This window comes from Neoarius graeffei, chromosome 7 (genome assembly GCF_027579695.1).
Source record: "Neoarius graeffei isolate fNeoGra1 chromosome 7, fNeoGra1.pri, whole genome shotgun sequence".
Taxonomy (NCBI): Eukaryota; Metazoa; Chordata; class Actinopteri; order Siluriformes; family Ariidae; genus Neoarius; species Neoarius graeffei.
The window spans coordinates 15,514,326-15,531,882 of record NC_083575.1 but is presented as its reverse complement, the minus strand read 5'-3'; the positions used below and the strand labels follow the sequence as shown (position 1 = coordinate 15,531,882).

At 40.4% G+C, this 17,557-nt stretch overlaps 1 pseudogene; it reads right to left on the bottom strand.

The window, feature by feature from the left end:
* Positions 1 to 777: 777 nt before the first annotated feature.
* On the bottom strand, positions 778 to 899 carry LOC132889823 (5S ribosomal RNA; annotated as a pseudogene).
* Positions 900 to 17,557: the final 16,658 nt, after the last annotated feature.

The following is a 17,557-nucleotide window of genomic DNA, read 5'->3' as shown; positions in this document are numbered from 1 at the left end:
ATCTGAGAAAGCGGATTATTGCTTTACACAAGAGAGGTGAGGGCTACAAGAAGATCAGTAAAGCCTTACTTATCAGTAAGAACACGGTTGCAAAAGTGATCCAAAAATTCAAGACAGATGGAACTGCAGCCAAAGTACAGAGACGTACAGGCCGGCCAAGAAAATTAACACCCAGGCAGGAGCGGCTTGTAATGAGAAAAGTTGAGGAAAATCAGCATGCAAGTGCACAACAGGTATCTAAGGAAGTAGAGACTGAAAGTGGAGTGAATGTGTCACGTGACACAATATGCCGTACAGTGCAGCGGAATGGCATGCATGGGTGTCGTCCCCGAAGGAAGCCTCTCCTAAAGCCCAGTCACAAAAAAGCCCGTCTAGAGTTCGCCAGGGCACATGCTGAAAAGGATGAAGGCTACTGGGACTCTATACTCTGGAGTGATGAGACCAAAATCAATCTTTTTGGAACTGATGGCTTCAAAACAGTCTGGCGTTGCAAGGGTGAGGAGTACAAGGAAAAATGCATGGTGCCCACAGTGAAACATGGAGGGGGTAGTGTTCTTATGTGGGGTTGCATGAGTGCTGCGGGTGTTGGAGAACTGCATTTCATTGATGGCATCATGAATTCTCAAATGTATTGCTCTATACTGAAAGCTAAGATGCTTCCATCACTTCGGGCCGTTGGTCGTCGTGCCATTTTTCAACATGACAATGACCCAAAACACACATCTAAGGCCACTGCTGACTTTCTGAAGAGGAACAGGGTGAGAGTGATTCCATGGCCAAGTATGTCACCTGATCTGAACCCTAGGCAGTCTCCCACTCAAGTACTAACCAGGCCCAACTCTGTTTAGCTTCTGAGATCAGACGGGATCAGGCGTTGTCAGAGTGGTTTGGCCGTAAGCATATATATATATATATATATATAGTGTGTGTGTGTGTATATGTATATATGTATGTGTGTGTGTATATATGTATATATGTGTGTGTGTGTGTGTGTGTGTATATATATATATATATATATATATATATATATATATATATATATATATATATATATATATAAATTTTTTTTATATATAAATATTTTTATCTGATTTTACAAGTAAGGTGAGAGAGAAACGGCATCTCGATTCTCCTATATGTCCTGGATATATAGTGAATTGACAATAAAAATCTTTGAATCTTGAACAAGTGTGATCTCTCAGGTGAGGTTCACTTGGACCACTTGGAAGAGGTGAGCTCGAGTGCAGTTAGTTGGGCTCATGTACAGTATAACCACACTGAACTCAAACACTTTCATGTGCACAGAATATTTGGATTAATAACGGGTCTGGGTTTGGCCAGAAGGCTAGAGTTGTATCTTCCACACCTTGTTTGTAATGATCAAAATAGCTTTGTCAAAAATAGACATGGATTTCATAATATCTGGCATGTTCTGAACATTTTGTCTCAAAAAACATAATTTTAGAGATATGGCTGTATTATCCTTAGATGTGAACGAAGCTTTTGATAGGCTCAAGTGGGGCTTTCTTTTTAATGTACTTCCATGGTTTGGAATTAGTGTAAATTTTCTGAGATGGATAAAGCTCTTGCACACAAGCCCGACCGTCAAAATATTGACCAATAATAATATTTCTAAACCATTTACTTTACAATGATCAACCAGACAAGGGTGTCCGTTATTTGCCTTTACTATTTGTGTTGGCTATCAAGCCCTTCGCTATGGCCATAAGAGCTCATGAAGGCATCACTGGTACTGTATAACTATTGGGGGTAATGAACATCACATGGCTTTGCACACAGACGATATAATTCTTTTTTAATAAACTTAAAAGATAGTGTTCCCCAATTAGTGAATTTAATTGAAACCTTTGGAAGTATATCAGGGTACAAAATAAACAATTCCAAATCAGCACTAATGTTTTTCAATGAAAATGAAAGACTGCAGCCTGTTATAGATACACCATTCACAACCACAAAAGGTTTTATGTACTTAAAGGGGTTAAAATTAGTCCTGATGTGAAATAAATTGTTTCTTTAAATTATGACCCCTTGGTGGACAGAGTGAGGAAGATGCTAAATGGATGGACCCAAATACCTATATCTATGATTGGTTGCATAAACATCATCAAAATGCTCATCTTACCAAAATTTGTATATATTTTTCAGTCACTCTTGCTTCCTTTACCTGACACCTTTTTCCACAACAGTAATGATTTGTTGAACCAATTTATCTGGAATAATAAAAAGGCCAGACTACAACTACATTCACATTTACCATATGAAAGAGGGGGGATTCAGCTCCCCAATTTAAAACGGTATTACTGGGCTGCCCAGTTAAGGTCTGCAATGTCTCATCTCATTATATCTAGCTGCTTTATCCTATTCTACAGGGTCACAGGCAAGCTGGAGCCTATCCCAGCTGACTACGGGCGAAAGGCGGGGTACACCCTGGACAAGTCGCCAGGTCATCACAGGGCTGACACATAGACACAGACAACCATTCACACTCACATTCACACCTACGGTCAATTTAGAGTCACCAGTTAACCTAACCTGCATGTCTTTGGCCTGTGGGGGAAACCGGAGCACCCGGAGGAAACCCACACGGACACGGGGAGAACATGCAAACTCCACACAGAAAGGCCCTCACCGGCCACGGGGCTCGAACCTGGACCTTCTTGCTGTGAGGTGACAGTGCTAACCACTACACCACCGTGCCACCCCAAGACTAGCTATCACAGAATAATTTAAGGAGAGAGCCAGAAGGTAAGACAGGCATGAATGTACCCTGGTATATCAAGAAGCCACTCTCATTGAGTGGTGGCTCAGTGGTTTGGGTTCAAGGCTTTAGACTGAAAGGCTGTGGGTTACTGCCAAGTGGTTTACAGTGCAAAGTCTTCAGCAATATTCAGAGTTGAGTACACTTAGTGAGAATTTAACTCTGAAAATAAGCCATCAGTATTCAGACCTTGATGTAACTACAGATGTAAGCGATATTAAAGTTACACAATCGAAAGTTGTGGGTAGGAGTTTGCCAGAAACAGAGGTGTGTATCTGTTATGTCCAGGTGATTTGCATAATCTGAATGGGTGATTTAGAAAATTGACTTAAGTACATATATAACCTGACTCTGAATAAGAGTAACTTTTCATGTATAAATGCTGATATAACTTTACTTAAGTTACCAACTGTGAACATGGCTCTTTCTTTTTCTTTTCCACAGTCACACAATATCAAATATTCATATTTACACCTTCCTGTTTTTGTGTCCTTTTCATGTTGCTTTTATCCCAGGATGTAGTTTTAATGTCTCCACAGAGCAGTGTTGTAATCGAGTCATCAAACCTCAAGTCCAAGTCCAGTCTCGAGCCCCCAGTGTTCAAATCCAAGTCCTTAAAATATTTCTAGTCAAGTCCGAGCCCACTATTGATCTGAGTCGAGTCCAATACTCCAACCACACAATTTGATGGTGGCTGTTTTAGTGCCCATTAACACTGGTTTATTCCTGAACATTATGTACGAACAGGTGAATGTGCATTCTTTTTATCGGGGAGTGTGAAGTTTTCTGTCAGAGATGGTTGGGAGGCGAATGTAAGTGCAGAAGGTGTGTTTATTAACACAAGTGAAGACAGGTAAAAAAAAAAATCCTGAACAGCAGGCAAAATCGTAAAACAGTGAAACAGGCAATAGGTTGAGCGAGGCACAAACAGGCTATCATAGACTAGGCAGAATCAAAGACGAAAAACAGGAAATCAAACAATGAAATAAGACTCAATAATGTGTCAGCAACACAACTCAATACTTTGCAAAGTAAGTGTGTTTTCACAGTTTTTATAAAGGCGCAGCACCTTAACGCTGTGCAGGCGCTAGTCGTTTATGGTGCGCACGCTGGCCAAGCGGGCTCTCTCGCGCGCGCCAGGTGCTGTCCGGAGTGTACCTGAGAGTCTATCTGATGCATGTGCCAAGGCACGCAGGTGTGACACTCTTGCATGAAATTACTACAAAAATGACTGTGGATATAAATATGTTATGCCAAATTATTATGGCATGATGTAAAAAACAAAGAAAAAAATCAAAGTCCTCGTCTCCAATTTACGAGTCCAAGTACAAGTCCGAGTCCTGGACTCGAGTACTACAAGTCTACCACAGAGTGAAAAGTATTTCAGCAAATGCTAATTTGTCAAGGAAATCAATGCCCAACATATGAAAAACATTTAGTTTATCTGCCTGTTAATTATAATTTTAAATGCTCTTACATGAATGCACCAATTAGGACCAGAACAAATCAGTGCTCTTTTGGTATAAACAGGACAACAAGGAGAATTTCTAACAAGTGCTACCAATCAAATATTTGAACAGGAGCCACATTTCTAATCTCTAAACAGTGGTGCTTGAAAGTTTATGAATGCTTTAGAATTTTCTATATTTCTGAAAAAATATGACCTCAAACATCCTCAGATAAAGAGAACCCAATTAAACAAATGAGACAAATATATTACACTTGGTCATTTATATATTGAGGAAAATGATACAATTGCACAGCAGTGAGTAAAAGTATGTGAACCTCGAGGATTAACAGTTAACTTGAAGGTGAAATTAGAGTCAGGTGTTTTCAGTCAATAGGATGAGAATCAGGTGTGAGTGAGCTCCCTGTTTTATTTAAAGAACAGGAATCTATAAAAGTCTGATCTTCACAATACATGTTTGTGGAAGTATATCATGGTATAAACAAATAGGATTTCTGAAGACCTCAGAAAAAGAGTAGTTGATGCTCATCAGGTTGGGAAAGGTTCCAAAACCATCTGTAAAGAGTTTGGACTCCATCAATCCACAGTCAGACACATGGAGGAAATTTAAGACACTTGTTACCCTCCTCAACCAACAAAAATCACTCCAAGAGCAAGGTGTGTAATAGCACACGATGTCACAAAGGAACCCAGGGTAACTTCTAAGCAAATAAAGGCCTCTCTCACGTTAGCAAATATTAATGTTCATGAGTCCACCACCAGGGGAACACTGAACAACAATGGTGTACGTGGCAGGGTTGCAAGGAGAAAACTGCTATCCAACAACAACGCTGCTGCCTGACTACATTTTGCTGAAGATCATATGGATACTGAAGGACAGCCAGAAGGATACTGGAAAAATTTTGACCAAAATTGAAATTTTTGGTTTAAATGAGAAGTGTTATTTTTGGAGAAAGGAAAATGTTGCATTCCAGCTTATGCTGGACTTTTTCCCATCTGTGAAACATGGTGGTGGTAGTAAAATGTTTTGGGTCTGTTGTACTGCATCTGGGCCAGGACAGCTTGCCATCATTGATGAAACAATGACTTCTGAATTATACTAGTGAATTCTAAAGGAAAAATTTAGGACATCTGTCCATGAATGGAATCTCAAGTGAAAGTGGGTCATGCAACAAGACAACGACCTGAAGCACACAAGTCATTCTAACAAAGATTAGTTAAAGAAGAATCAAGTTAATGTTGTGGAATGGTCCAGTCAAAGTGCTGACATTAATCCATTAGAAATGTTGTATGACGAGTTCATGTGATGAAACTCGTCAACATCCCAGAGTTGAAGCTGTTCTGGATGGAGGAATGGGATAAAATTACTCCAAGCTGATGTTCAGGACTGATCAACAGTTACTGGAAATGCTAAGTTGCAGTTATTGTTGCAAAGGGGGTCTGAAAGCAGAGGATCACAGACTTTTGCCACTCAGTGAAATGTAATACTGGATCATTTTCCTTCATAAATAGCTGACCAAATATAATATTTTTGTCTCATTTGTTTAATTCAGTCATCTTTATCTACTTTTAGGACTTGTGTGAAAAGCTCATGTTTTAAGTCATATTTATGCACAAATATAGAAAGTGTAGGAGCCATTTTGTGTTTAAACTAAAATTATATTCAATATGTACTATAGGAGTACAGATTATTAGTCGATATGTTGGGTCTTTTATTTTGCCTGAGGACTTTTAGTTTGATAGCCCTTTGGTATGCCTTAAGGATAAAATGGCTGCCACTAACCTTCGACCTCAGTCTACTGGAACAAAGGAGTTGAGGACTTGAGCAGCAAAAAAGTTCTTTACAGGCTATACAGGTTATTTTTGACTTAATTTGTCTTTGTTTGGATTATTGGGGTCCTTCAGTTTCTACTACCCGCTTGCCTGCCATACTCACCTGCCTGGCTGCTTATCATCCCATCTCAACCAAAAAGGGACAATTAAAAATTTCTTGGAGAGCCAGTCAAAGAAACGCGATAATCAAGTCCAATCGAATGTCTATTTAACCAATTTGGAAATTTGAAAATATGCCATTACAGAAAGCTCTAAAGGGTTTACAAACTTTCAAGCACCACTGTATTCCTTCTTGTTCCTTTTCTTCTACTTATATAGAGCAACATTTTTTTTATGAACGCATGGTAGATAAGTTCACAAAATCCAGTACAAAAATCAATATACTAGTGCTGTTCTTATAGAAAGCTGTGCAATTTAACAGCAGAGTTGGGATGGTAGGAGAAGAAATACAGGAAAGGTTTATGATAAAGGCATTATAAATGAGCATAGCTGGATAAATATGGCATATAATTGCAAGTAGGGCAGCAAATGTGTAGACTACACTCTTCCCTGACATTTCAGTGGTGGTGGAAGAAAATACCTTTGGGAGATGGATGTGTGATGCAGTGCACATGATGCACAGTGAAAATAAGTTCAAATTTCTCTCTGAAATGTGGGCTGAAACATCAGGCTGATGCAAAAAAAAAAAACCCTGTAACCTTTTTGTCTTATGATTATTATTGGATATATCAGATACAACTTAGACATGCACTGAATTCAGCATGGTTACTAATCCATTTATATATAATACAACTGATCAACTGTTAAACAGAAAGGGGGTATTGAGTTAGCTGACACATTTTCCCTTTATAAATCTCATGAGTAAAACATTATATCCTGATCAACTGTTAAACAGAAAGGGGGTATTGAGTTAGCTGTCACATTTTCCCTTTATAAATCTCATGAGTAAAACATTATATCCCTTTGAATGAGTTGTTTGAAGCAATAAGGTATTAGAACAATTGCGTTAACATTCACCTTGATATTTTCAACATTTGTCTCTACAGCGGGTGTATAAATGTTGGGCACCACATCATGCACAAGTACATCAATCACAACTGAAAATACTCAGTTCTTTGTGCTTTGTCCATGAACTTTTCCATGACGTAAGCAATTCTTCAAGTAAATGCTATCTCTTGTAATGTGTAACACTATTACAACTGACACAGTCATACCAACTGAGAGTTAGTATGTCTCAATCATGCCAACTGAAAGTCAACTGCACAGTGATCAAAACTCATCTATGCGATACAATTTTATGATGATTCACATTGTTTGAAATAAAAAAATAATAATTGTGACTATTATCAGGCTGAGTAATCTTAGTTTTTCCTCGTTGTAAGTGCATTGTTTAGACCACAGAGGGTGTGATAATGCGATCTTGTTCAGACCACTGAAGGTGCAATAATGTACAATAGCAGGAATGCATGTGACTTCACCCTATGCAGAAGTAACACAACTCTAATGCTGCAAAAACACAAAAAAAGATTTTAAATGGGACGGAGCTGCTTAAGGCTAAAGAGAAGATAAGCAAATGGAGGTAGTGCAAATGTTCATAAAAATTTATTCAGAAAACACATTTGTTATGAACTTTTTAATAAAAATGAATATTTTAGCTAATCGGCTATTGACAGTATTACAATGGACTCTTGTTACAATTGACCCTACCCCCCCATTTATTTTATTTGCTTGCTTATTTATTTATTTGCCTTTGCAGCTTGTCAGTAATAGCACGGTTTAAATCTCAGTTCAGAGCAGCCTTCAAACATGGCTGCGATGGACTACAATTCCCAAATGCCACAGCACCCCTCCTCCCCTGAGTACTGATGACACACCTGTTCCTAGTTTCCTACTATTCAGCCCGTCCACTAGAAGGCCCAAAGTGCAGACTTTAGTCTGCAATGAAATCCCCCCCAAATGTGTGAATAATGCCGCTTTTCCACTACAAACGCGGCTGAGTCGGGCTGAGCCGTGCTGTGCTGAGTCGAGCTGAGCGGGGCTGTTGGAGTTGCATTTCGACTACAGCCGCGCTGAACCATGCTGGCTGGAAGTGGGTGGACACATTGGGTGGAGTTAGCGAAAGTGGGTGGACGTCAGGTGATGTCGTTAAGCAGCGCAAACAGTGACATCAGTGAGCTTTTAAGCGGTAGTCTCACGACCCGAATAGTAAACAATAAACATGGAGGACATGGAGTCGTTAGTGTTGCTGGTCTTGGTGCTGTGGCTTGTTGTCACCGCCAACGCGGACAGATACTGGCAAGAGCGTATAGATGAGGCGAGGCGCATAAGGCTTCATAATTTTCGTAATTCTTCTCCTTCCGGGTTTGCGGTGTTTACAGATCCCAGCGCACTCGCGGGGCGTGTGTGGGCATGTGAGGACACTCCTCCTCACCAATCAGTGCACAGGGGAGTGTCTGCTCACGCCCCCAGCCTCACTCGGCATGGCTTGGCTCGCTTCATCCCCACTCCAAAACGGTGTGAGTTTTAGGGGCTAAGCAGGGCTGAAACGAGCTGAGTCGTGCTGGTTTTTGGTAGCCGAAACGCGAGCCGTGTCGGGCTGAAGTGAGCTGAAGCGAGCTGAAGTGAGCTGAAAAAGGGTAGTGGAAAAGGGCCATAAGTCAAACATACCACTAAATGCCTCCCATTGTTGTGTAAAGAAGCCTAATTATTGAGCTGTGTCCCTGCCAGCACCCCACCCCCACACACAGGATATTCTGCAGGCCAGCAACTCTGATGTGCCCTTCTGTAAGAATCACTGGCCATAAAAGGCACATAACCAAAATATTTGCCATTTTTCCACTATAACATTTGTAACAAAAACCGTGCTGGCATTTGACAAGGGCATAAGACAAATTGTGTTACCTGAGAAAAAAAACCTCTGATGTGCCCTTTTGTAAGACTCAATGGGCATCACACAATTTAGATTCGATGAAGGAAGGGAGGGGAAGGGAGTGTCGTAAAAGGTGTGAATGTTGTGGGCGAGAAACAACCATAAATAGGGAATGCCTGGCACACAGACCCAGACTTCACAATGTCACAACCAAGGCAACCAAGAAGGATCAGTGCTCAGGAGTCTTTAGCAATTCTACAGAGCATGTCGGACTGTGAATCTGATGGTGGAGATGTGGACCTTGCATTTCAGAATGAAAACGTTGTCACCGATTCGTCTAGTGATGAGGATGCGACTGCTCTTGCACCAGTAAATCCTCCCCTCCAAAGATGCACCAGGAGACGGGTGGTCAAGTATGTGATTGAACAGGACAGTTCAGACACAGAGGCCATGTCAGATGAGGAGGAAGACACCATGCATGCCAACCCCCCTTGTAATAACAAACAAAAAGTTGCAGATGTGGGCATAATACCTGGATCCACAGAGAAGGAGAAAGATGGCACTGTCTGGTTCCACCACAAAGTTGGAGACTTTTCTGCTCATGAAACTCCATAGACAGCATTCAATGGATCTGGAGGGCCAACAGAGTTTGCAACACGCAAAATCACGAGTCACCTTCAAAGCTTCCTGTGTTTGTTGGATATCAGCATGTTGTTGACCATCAGAGACTGCACAGTCCAGGAGGGCTGTAGAACAAATCCCAGCTAGCAGAGATGAGTGTCTTCAAGCTGATGGCGTTCTGCGCAATCCTTTTTCGAAGGGCTGCCAAGGGCTACATTGGTGCCATGCAACTCATGTGGGCCAATAGATTTGGCAACCCAGATATCAAAGCCATAATGCCCCATAATCGGTTTCTTGAAATAAACCGGTACCTTTGCTTTGACAACAAGGACACCTGCAAGGAGCGCATACAAACGGACAAATTTGCAGCAATTTCAGACATCTGGCAGCGGTTTGTTCAGAATTGTGTGTCATCCTACAGTCCAGGGCAACATGTTACCGTGGATGAGCAGTTATTTCCTTCAAAGGTTTGTTGTCCCTTTCTGCACTACATTGCATCCAAGCCTGACAAGTTTGGAATCAAGTTTTGGATTACAGCAGATCTGGACACAAAATACATGTGTGATGCCATCCCTTACTTGGGAAAAGATACCACTCGTCCGACGGGAGAGGCTGTCAGAGAATGTTGTTTTGAAATTGATGGAACCATTTATGGACCAGGGAAGGACTGTAACTATGGACAATTTCTTCACCTCTCTGTCTTTGGCTAACAGGCTTCTTCAACGAAAAACAATTCTGCTTGGCACCATCAACAAAAATCATCGGGAGCTACCAGCAACTGCAAAGGAAACCTTGGGGCACCAGTTGTACTCCACACAGGTGTTCACATCTGGAAGTGCCTTGCTGGTGGTGTTTGCAACACAAAAAAAATCTGTTTGTCTTCTGAGCACCATGCATCAGAAAGTGGAAATTGTGGACACCCAAAACCAAAAACCAAACACTGTTGTTGATTACAACCATTTCAAATGCGGCGTTGATATCATGGACCAGAAATTACGCAACTACTCGGTACATGCAGGAACACGGAGATGGCCCATGGCTGTATTTTACAACCTGCTTGACATGGCTGTCACAAATGCACATCTTGTACACACCCTGGTGAAAAATAAATGTACTTTATTGTATTTAAAGTATATTCATATTTTCAATAGTATATTGAAAATGTACTTACACAAATTGTACTTTTTGTAAATATATAAAAAGTATACTAACATCACGCTTTCACACTAACACTTTTAACACACTTTAAAATAATTATACTATATTACACTTTATAGAAATATATTATACTAAAATATACTTTAAGTGAAAGTTGTGTAATTTAGCACATAAAAGTACACTAAATACACTTCATGTTGCACTTTTCTACAATTTAATTACAATGAAAATATATTTAGTACAAAATTAGTTGTTCCAAAATAGCACGCCTCAAGTTAACTACTCATAAACACACGAAGTATATTGATGATTAGTGTGGCTTCAAGTACACAAAAGTATGCTAAATTTTAGTACACTTAGCACATTTATTTTTCAACAGGGCAGCATGTACAGGATCCAAAGAAAGTCGCCAATTGTTCATGCTGGAGCTTGCAGAGGAACTTCAAAACAGGCTTTTGCAGGAAAAGTTACAAGGGGAAGAACACAAACAGCAGCGTCGTGAGATGAGAGTTTCTCAGAAGAAAAAGACACAGTGCCAGGTGCGCATACTCTGCAATAATAACAGAAGCACCGAACTTTGTGTACGCTGCTGCAAATACACCTGTGGCAAATGTAGGAAAGGCTCACCATGGGAATGTGGAAACTGCTAGATGGGACAACTGTATGCTACATTTCTGTGCTTTGTATAGCCTCCATATGTAGTGAGCCTGCTTTTCTTAGTGTGAAATAAACATTTATTTTCTTCCTGAAGTTATACCATCTGTTTGTAGTTTTTCCAAGCTGAAATTGTGTTTTTTAGGGCACTAATTCCAGTCCTCTGTCCTCTGACATTGTGAGCTTGGCAGAGTAAATTGTCATTGAAATTGGGGTGTAACCTACAACCAAGTTACCATTCATGAAGGATTTAGTATGTCCCTTCCTAAAATGACAGGCCATTATTAAAATAAATGTTTTTATGATGAGTAGAAAGCGTTTCTCGGATCAACTGACAAAATAAGGAGAATGTGTACATCTGTTTGTTGGCTAAATAAAATATAAAATGAAAAATGGTTACCAGTACAACACACACAACTCAACACAGTATGTTGGGCTGATCAGAGTTCATTCAAACAGCAGTTTGGCCTTTGTCATTACAGGCAGCAACCTCAGTGGGGGGTGGAGTGGCTGTTCACAATACAATGGAGACAGCACCTTGAGAGGAATACACAATTTTTGCAGAGGGGAGGGGGCATGCAGCAGAAGTGAAAATCTCTGGGCCTGCTTTAAAGAGAGACAGACTTTGTGAAGTAGGGCTCAGCATTTACCACCTGATCATCCTAAACCTTTGTTTGCAGTGATAGTCTTCCAGTGACTCTGACCTCATTTCTGTTTGTTTCTGACCTTGACCTTAGTATACTCTTTTTGATATTCTGTTCACACATTGATTGACCCTTGCCTAATACTGACTTTGTCTTCCGGATCACGACTTGGATTTGGCTGCCAGTTTGTGACACACCTGCTCTCCCCTTGTGCCTGCATCTGTAAGTGCCTGCATTCTGGCACAGCTTGGATGTGCTGAAGGAATATTTCTACCATCATATTATCCATTATTATAATATCAAATGCATGGGACATTATCATTGAAACAACAGAAGCCATAAATGGGGTTATGATACACCCACAGAAAAAAAAAATCTTGAAGTTGCATACATTTATTCTGCTCCACTAAACTCACCCACAGAAACACACCAAAGAATACAGCTTCTGCCAGGCACAGTTGGTGAAGAGCTGAAACGTCTTCACTTTTGACCGAAACCTTGAGCCGAGATGTGGTCTTCATGGATATTCCACTGTATCCTGCTATATAAGAGGAGTAAAATGCCTTGTGCTGTTATAATAAAATAAACTTCGGGGTGGTAAAAGTAACTCTGCTTTGCAACAGGCTGCATCAGACCATCCTGTCATTGGTTCGGTCATATCACAGCATGCCCAGGTGTTTTATTCATTACTTATTTCAATTTTGTGATGTTGCTGCTCATTCCTAGTAATCTGCATAATGACTCCATTATGACTGATTCCATAAACATGACTCATTTGCAAGGTCAGGTTCATTCTCTGTCATGACACTGACAAAGTTCTCGACATAGAACTCCCAGGCTGCACTGATTCAATGAGATTCCAGATAAAAGTTAAGTCTGTAGTGTAGAATATGCCAAAACTGGCAGTGTTGACCACTGTCAATTTCAAAGTGCTTTTGTGTCCAGGTGATGCTTCTTAGGGTCACACTTGAAGTTTATTTAACAGTAGGTTCTTGAGTTATCTTCTCCGGCTTACCTCAGAGAATATCAATCGAATATCAACACACACAGGTCACTGTTACGTAACCTAACGTATATCAATGTTTACTTTCTCTGATCAAGCAACTACAAAGAGATGAGTACAAACAGAATGGAAAGAATCAATCTGACACAGGAGATGATGTGAGAATGTGTTTTGTGTGCACTTTGTTTTATTGCTTTAGTTATAAAAAGTAAAAAAAAAAAAACACCCTCCTCCAAAACTATTGGAATGGAAAGGCCAGTTCTTTTGTTTTTGCTATGCACTTAGGAAATTTGAGTTTGAGATCAAAAGTTGAATGAGACAATAGGTCAGAATGTCAGCTTTCATTTCCTAATATGTACATATTAAACAACTTGGAACATGACATTGTTGGAGCGCATAGTCAAAGTAAATTAAGGTAAATAAAATGTACTGTGGTGGCATGGTGGTGTAGTGGTTAGCACTGTTGCCTCACAGCAAGAAGGTTCTGGGTTGGTTCAGTTTTATTTAACATAGTTCAAAATTTAGTTATAAAAAGTAAAAAAAAAATGCACTCTCCTCCTAAACTTTTATAACTTGATATTCTCTGAGGTGGGGCGGCACGGTGGTGTGATGGTTAGCGCTGTCGCCTCACAGCAAGAAGGTCCGGGTTCGAGCCCCGTGGCCGGCGAGGGCCTTTCTGTGCGGAGTTTGCATGTTCTCCCCGTGTCCGCGTGGGTTTCCTCCGGGTGCTCCGGTTTCCCCCACAGTCCAAAGACATGCAGGTTAGGTTAACTGGTGACTCTAAAATTGACCGTAGGTGTGAATGTGAGTGTGAATGGTTGTCTGTGTCCTATGTGTCAGCCCTGTGATGACCTGGCGACTTGTCCAGGGTGTACCCCGCCTTTCGCCCATAGTCAACTGGGATAGGCTCCAGCTTGCCTGCAACCCTGTAGAAGGATAAAGCGGCTAGAGATAATGAGATGAGATGAGATTCTCTGAGGTAAGCCGGAGAAGATAACTCAAGAACCTACTGTTAAATAAACTTCAAGTGTGACCCTAAGAAGCATCACCTGGACACAAAAGCAGTCTGAGCCCAGTGGCTGATGGGGGCCTTTCTGTGTGGAGTTTGCATGTTCTCCCTGTCTCTGTGTAGATTTCCTCTGGTTTCCCCCAAAGACATGCAGGTTTGTCTAATTGGTGGCTCTAAATTGACCATGAGTGTGAATGGTTGTTTGTCTCAATGTGTTAGCCCTGTAATGACCTGGTGACTTGTCCAGGCTGTACCCTGCCTCCCACCCGTAGTCAGCTGGGATAGGTTCCAGCTTGCCCATGACCGTGCACAGGATAAGTGGTTACGGAGAATTGATGGAAAATGTACCGTTTGATTGCATAGCCCTTCCTTGCAACAACTGCATCAAGTTGGCAAACCACTCCATTCTTCTTTTGTGATGCTTTTACAGGTTGTACTGCAGCTTCAACAATTACAGTTGTTGGTTGTTTTGAGGGTTTCTCCCTTTAGTCTCCTCTTCAGAAACTGAAAGCTCTGCTCAATTTGGTGAAGATCTGGTGATTGGTTTGGCTAACCTAAAACCTTCAAATTTTGTCCACTGATGAAGTCCTTTGAGTTGCCAGTGTGTTTTGGATCTTTGTCTTGCTACCTGGTGACACTCTTCCTAATTTGGAGGATTGGACGCATTTCTCTGTAAATTGGCATACAGATTGTTTCTGTAGATTCTTGAATTCATTCTGTTGTGACCATCATGAGCTGCATCATCAATACTGATTAGCGAGCCTGTTCCAGAAGCAGCCATGCACAAACAAGTCATGACAGTACTTCCACCATGCTTGATTAATGAGCTTGTTTGTTTTGGATCATGTGCAGATCATTTCTTTCTCCACAATTTTGGCTTTTCTATCACTTTGGTAGAGGATGATCTTTATTCCAGAACTTTTGTGGCTCATCTCTGGATTGATTTGTGAATTCCAATATAACTCTTACTGCTAATGAGTGTTTTGTATCTTTTATAGTATGGTCTCTACATTTCTGCTCTCAACGTCTTCTTGAACAGTGGCTTATGATATCTACACTCCTGCCCTGTGAAGGTTGTTAATGTCACTGACTGTTCCTTTTGGGTTTTTCTTCATTTGCTGTTGCTTGACCTTTTGATATCTGGTTGTTAGTCCACCAGTGGTTTCTTTCTTTCTCAGGAAATTCCAAAGTGTTGTATTGGCCATGCCCAATGTTTGTGAAATGGATTTTCCCTCTTTTCTCAGCTTCAAATGGCATGCTTTTCTCACAAAGACAGCGCTCTGGTCTTATGTTGGTTTGTTCTTTTTACTAATAAATGCAGTCTTCACAGGTGAAACCCAAGACTCAACCCAAGAGTAGTACTTCAGATCTTTTAATTGCATCAGTCTAACAGGGTACACCTGGGCCACAAGAAACACCTGTTTGTCACATGTTCCAATATTTCTGATCTTGAACAATGAGTGGGTTCAAAAGAATGGTGCCATGTTTAACACAAGTTGTTTAACACATCTCGATGTAATGATCAGGAAATGAAAGCTGAAATTCTGATCTCAGGTCTCAGATTCATCTTTTGATCTCAAACTCCAGTGTCTTCAGTGTACCGTATAGAGTGGCTTTGCTATTCTTTTCTTTTTTCCCCCCTGAAATCAATTCCAGCTTACCATCTGCCTTCACCATGTAGAACTGCAGCTAAAGACACATTTACTTGGACAAGCATGTAGACAAATTTGTGTATGAACTAACATGAAAAGTAAATGTAATGGTTTTCACATAGGGGGTGTAAAGCCTGGTGCACTACGCACTGGATGGAGAAATCAAGTGCAGTAGAAACCCTGCTAGCACAAGCTGCCTGCTGCAGAGCCATGCTGTGCCCGATCTGTTCCACAGCGGACAGCTTTCCCAGCCAGGAACCTGATTAGAAATATGCTTTGTTTTTTGGCAAACTCTCTGGCATGTACATGATGATCTCCTTACTCAGTATCTTAATGTCTGTCTAAACTACATACCAGAAGGACCAAATGTCAGAGTCTGTTATTGATTTCAGTGTTTTATAGAAAATCTCCATAATATGTATTACTCAGTGGTGCATTAGTTACTGAAGCATTTTTGTCACTTCTGCTTTAAGAAATTAAACACCCTGAAAAAACATCTGATTAATTGATGTATATAGGTTCTCTGGACAAAATCATCATATTTTACAAAAGGTTAGAATGTGTTGATCAATGTTCTGTAACAGATGTGATTCTAATCAGAGGCTTATATAAATGTGCTCATTCGAGTACATTATATCTACAGTAACAACTCGCAGAAACATGATGATATTTAACAATGTATTGTATGATCTCTGATATGGCATAACTTTCTGCAAAGAGATGTTGATTTAATGTGTATGGAAGGAGTCTCCAGTGTCAGTTACTTTTCCACCATGAGGAACTCTTCGGGGCAGGTTTATAAACTGGGGGGCTGGCATGGGAATGTCTGTTTAGAGCTATTAGAGGTTTTGTGGGAATTCCATAATACTGAATGTAAAGATAAATCAGATTGCCATCATTACCTCACCATGTACAAACTTGCTTGTACAGTATGCCTTTGTGGAAAAAATGAGTTTCCTATTTGACATGGACATTTTATGAATATTAAGCTGAATATCATACATATACTATAAACGTGCAAGACAAAAATGTCATGAGGAAAGAGGAGTGAAAGAATCTGGCTTGACTCAAGCTGTTCTGAATTCCTGGCCCTTCATAATTATATTGTTCAGTACAACATGAAAAGGTGTCAGATGCCCACAGAAGCAGATCTGTCCTAATGAAGGAAAACAGATGGGTAGGACTGAGAGTGATGAAACTGCCAAAAGAGCTGGGAAGTGTAGCAAACAAAAGACAGAAAGAGCTCAAGATGAATATAGTGAGCTTGGCTGAAAGGGGTCTCTGGTGATTAAGGAAAGTGTGACAGGTTTCTCTGCCCAGGGCTTTTCTGCTTTATTGAGACACAGCCAGACAAGGGACAGAATCCAGGCCACCACAAACTACACACAGTATACGGCTGTTATGTTCAAGATGTAACTGTTAAATGCTGGTAATAATTATTTAACAGAGTAAAATAAAAATTAAGTGCTATTTGGCTTAAGATATTTTTAATATGTTGATATTAAAATATTCCTTAAAATATTTGTATTTGGAGTTATCTTAGAAAAAATATGAAAATAAATAAAACAAATTGTAAGCTTACATTCTGTAGGCTGAGATATTAAGTTAGTCATGACATAATATCTAGAAATAGTCATGAGATATTAGATTGAATTAAGAACATAGCCTGTATTTTCTTTTTCCACGTCTTCTGTAATTTTGTATTCATGTACAGCAGAAATTGAACTGGGGGGTGATTTGTATAGAAGAGGAAGGGGAGAGAAATGGGAGGAGGGACAAGTTTGAGGGTGAGGGAAGAAGAAAGCTGAAACAAGTCATGAACAAAATTAGCTTTAGCTGAGTGAGTGCAGGGATTAGGGTGCCTCGA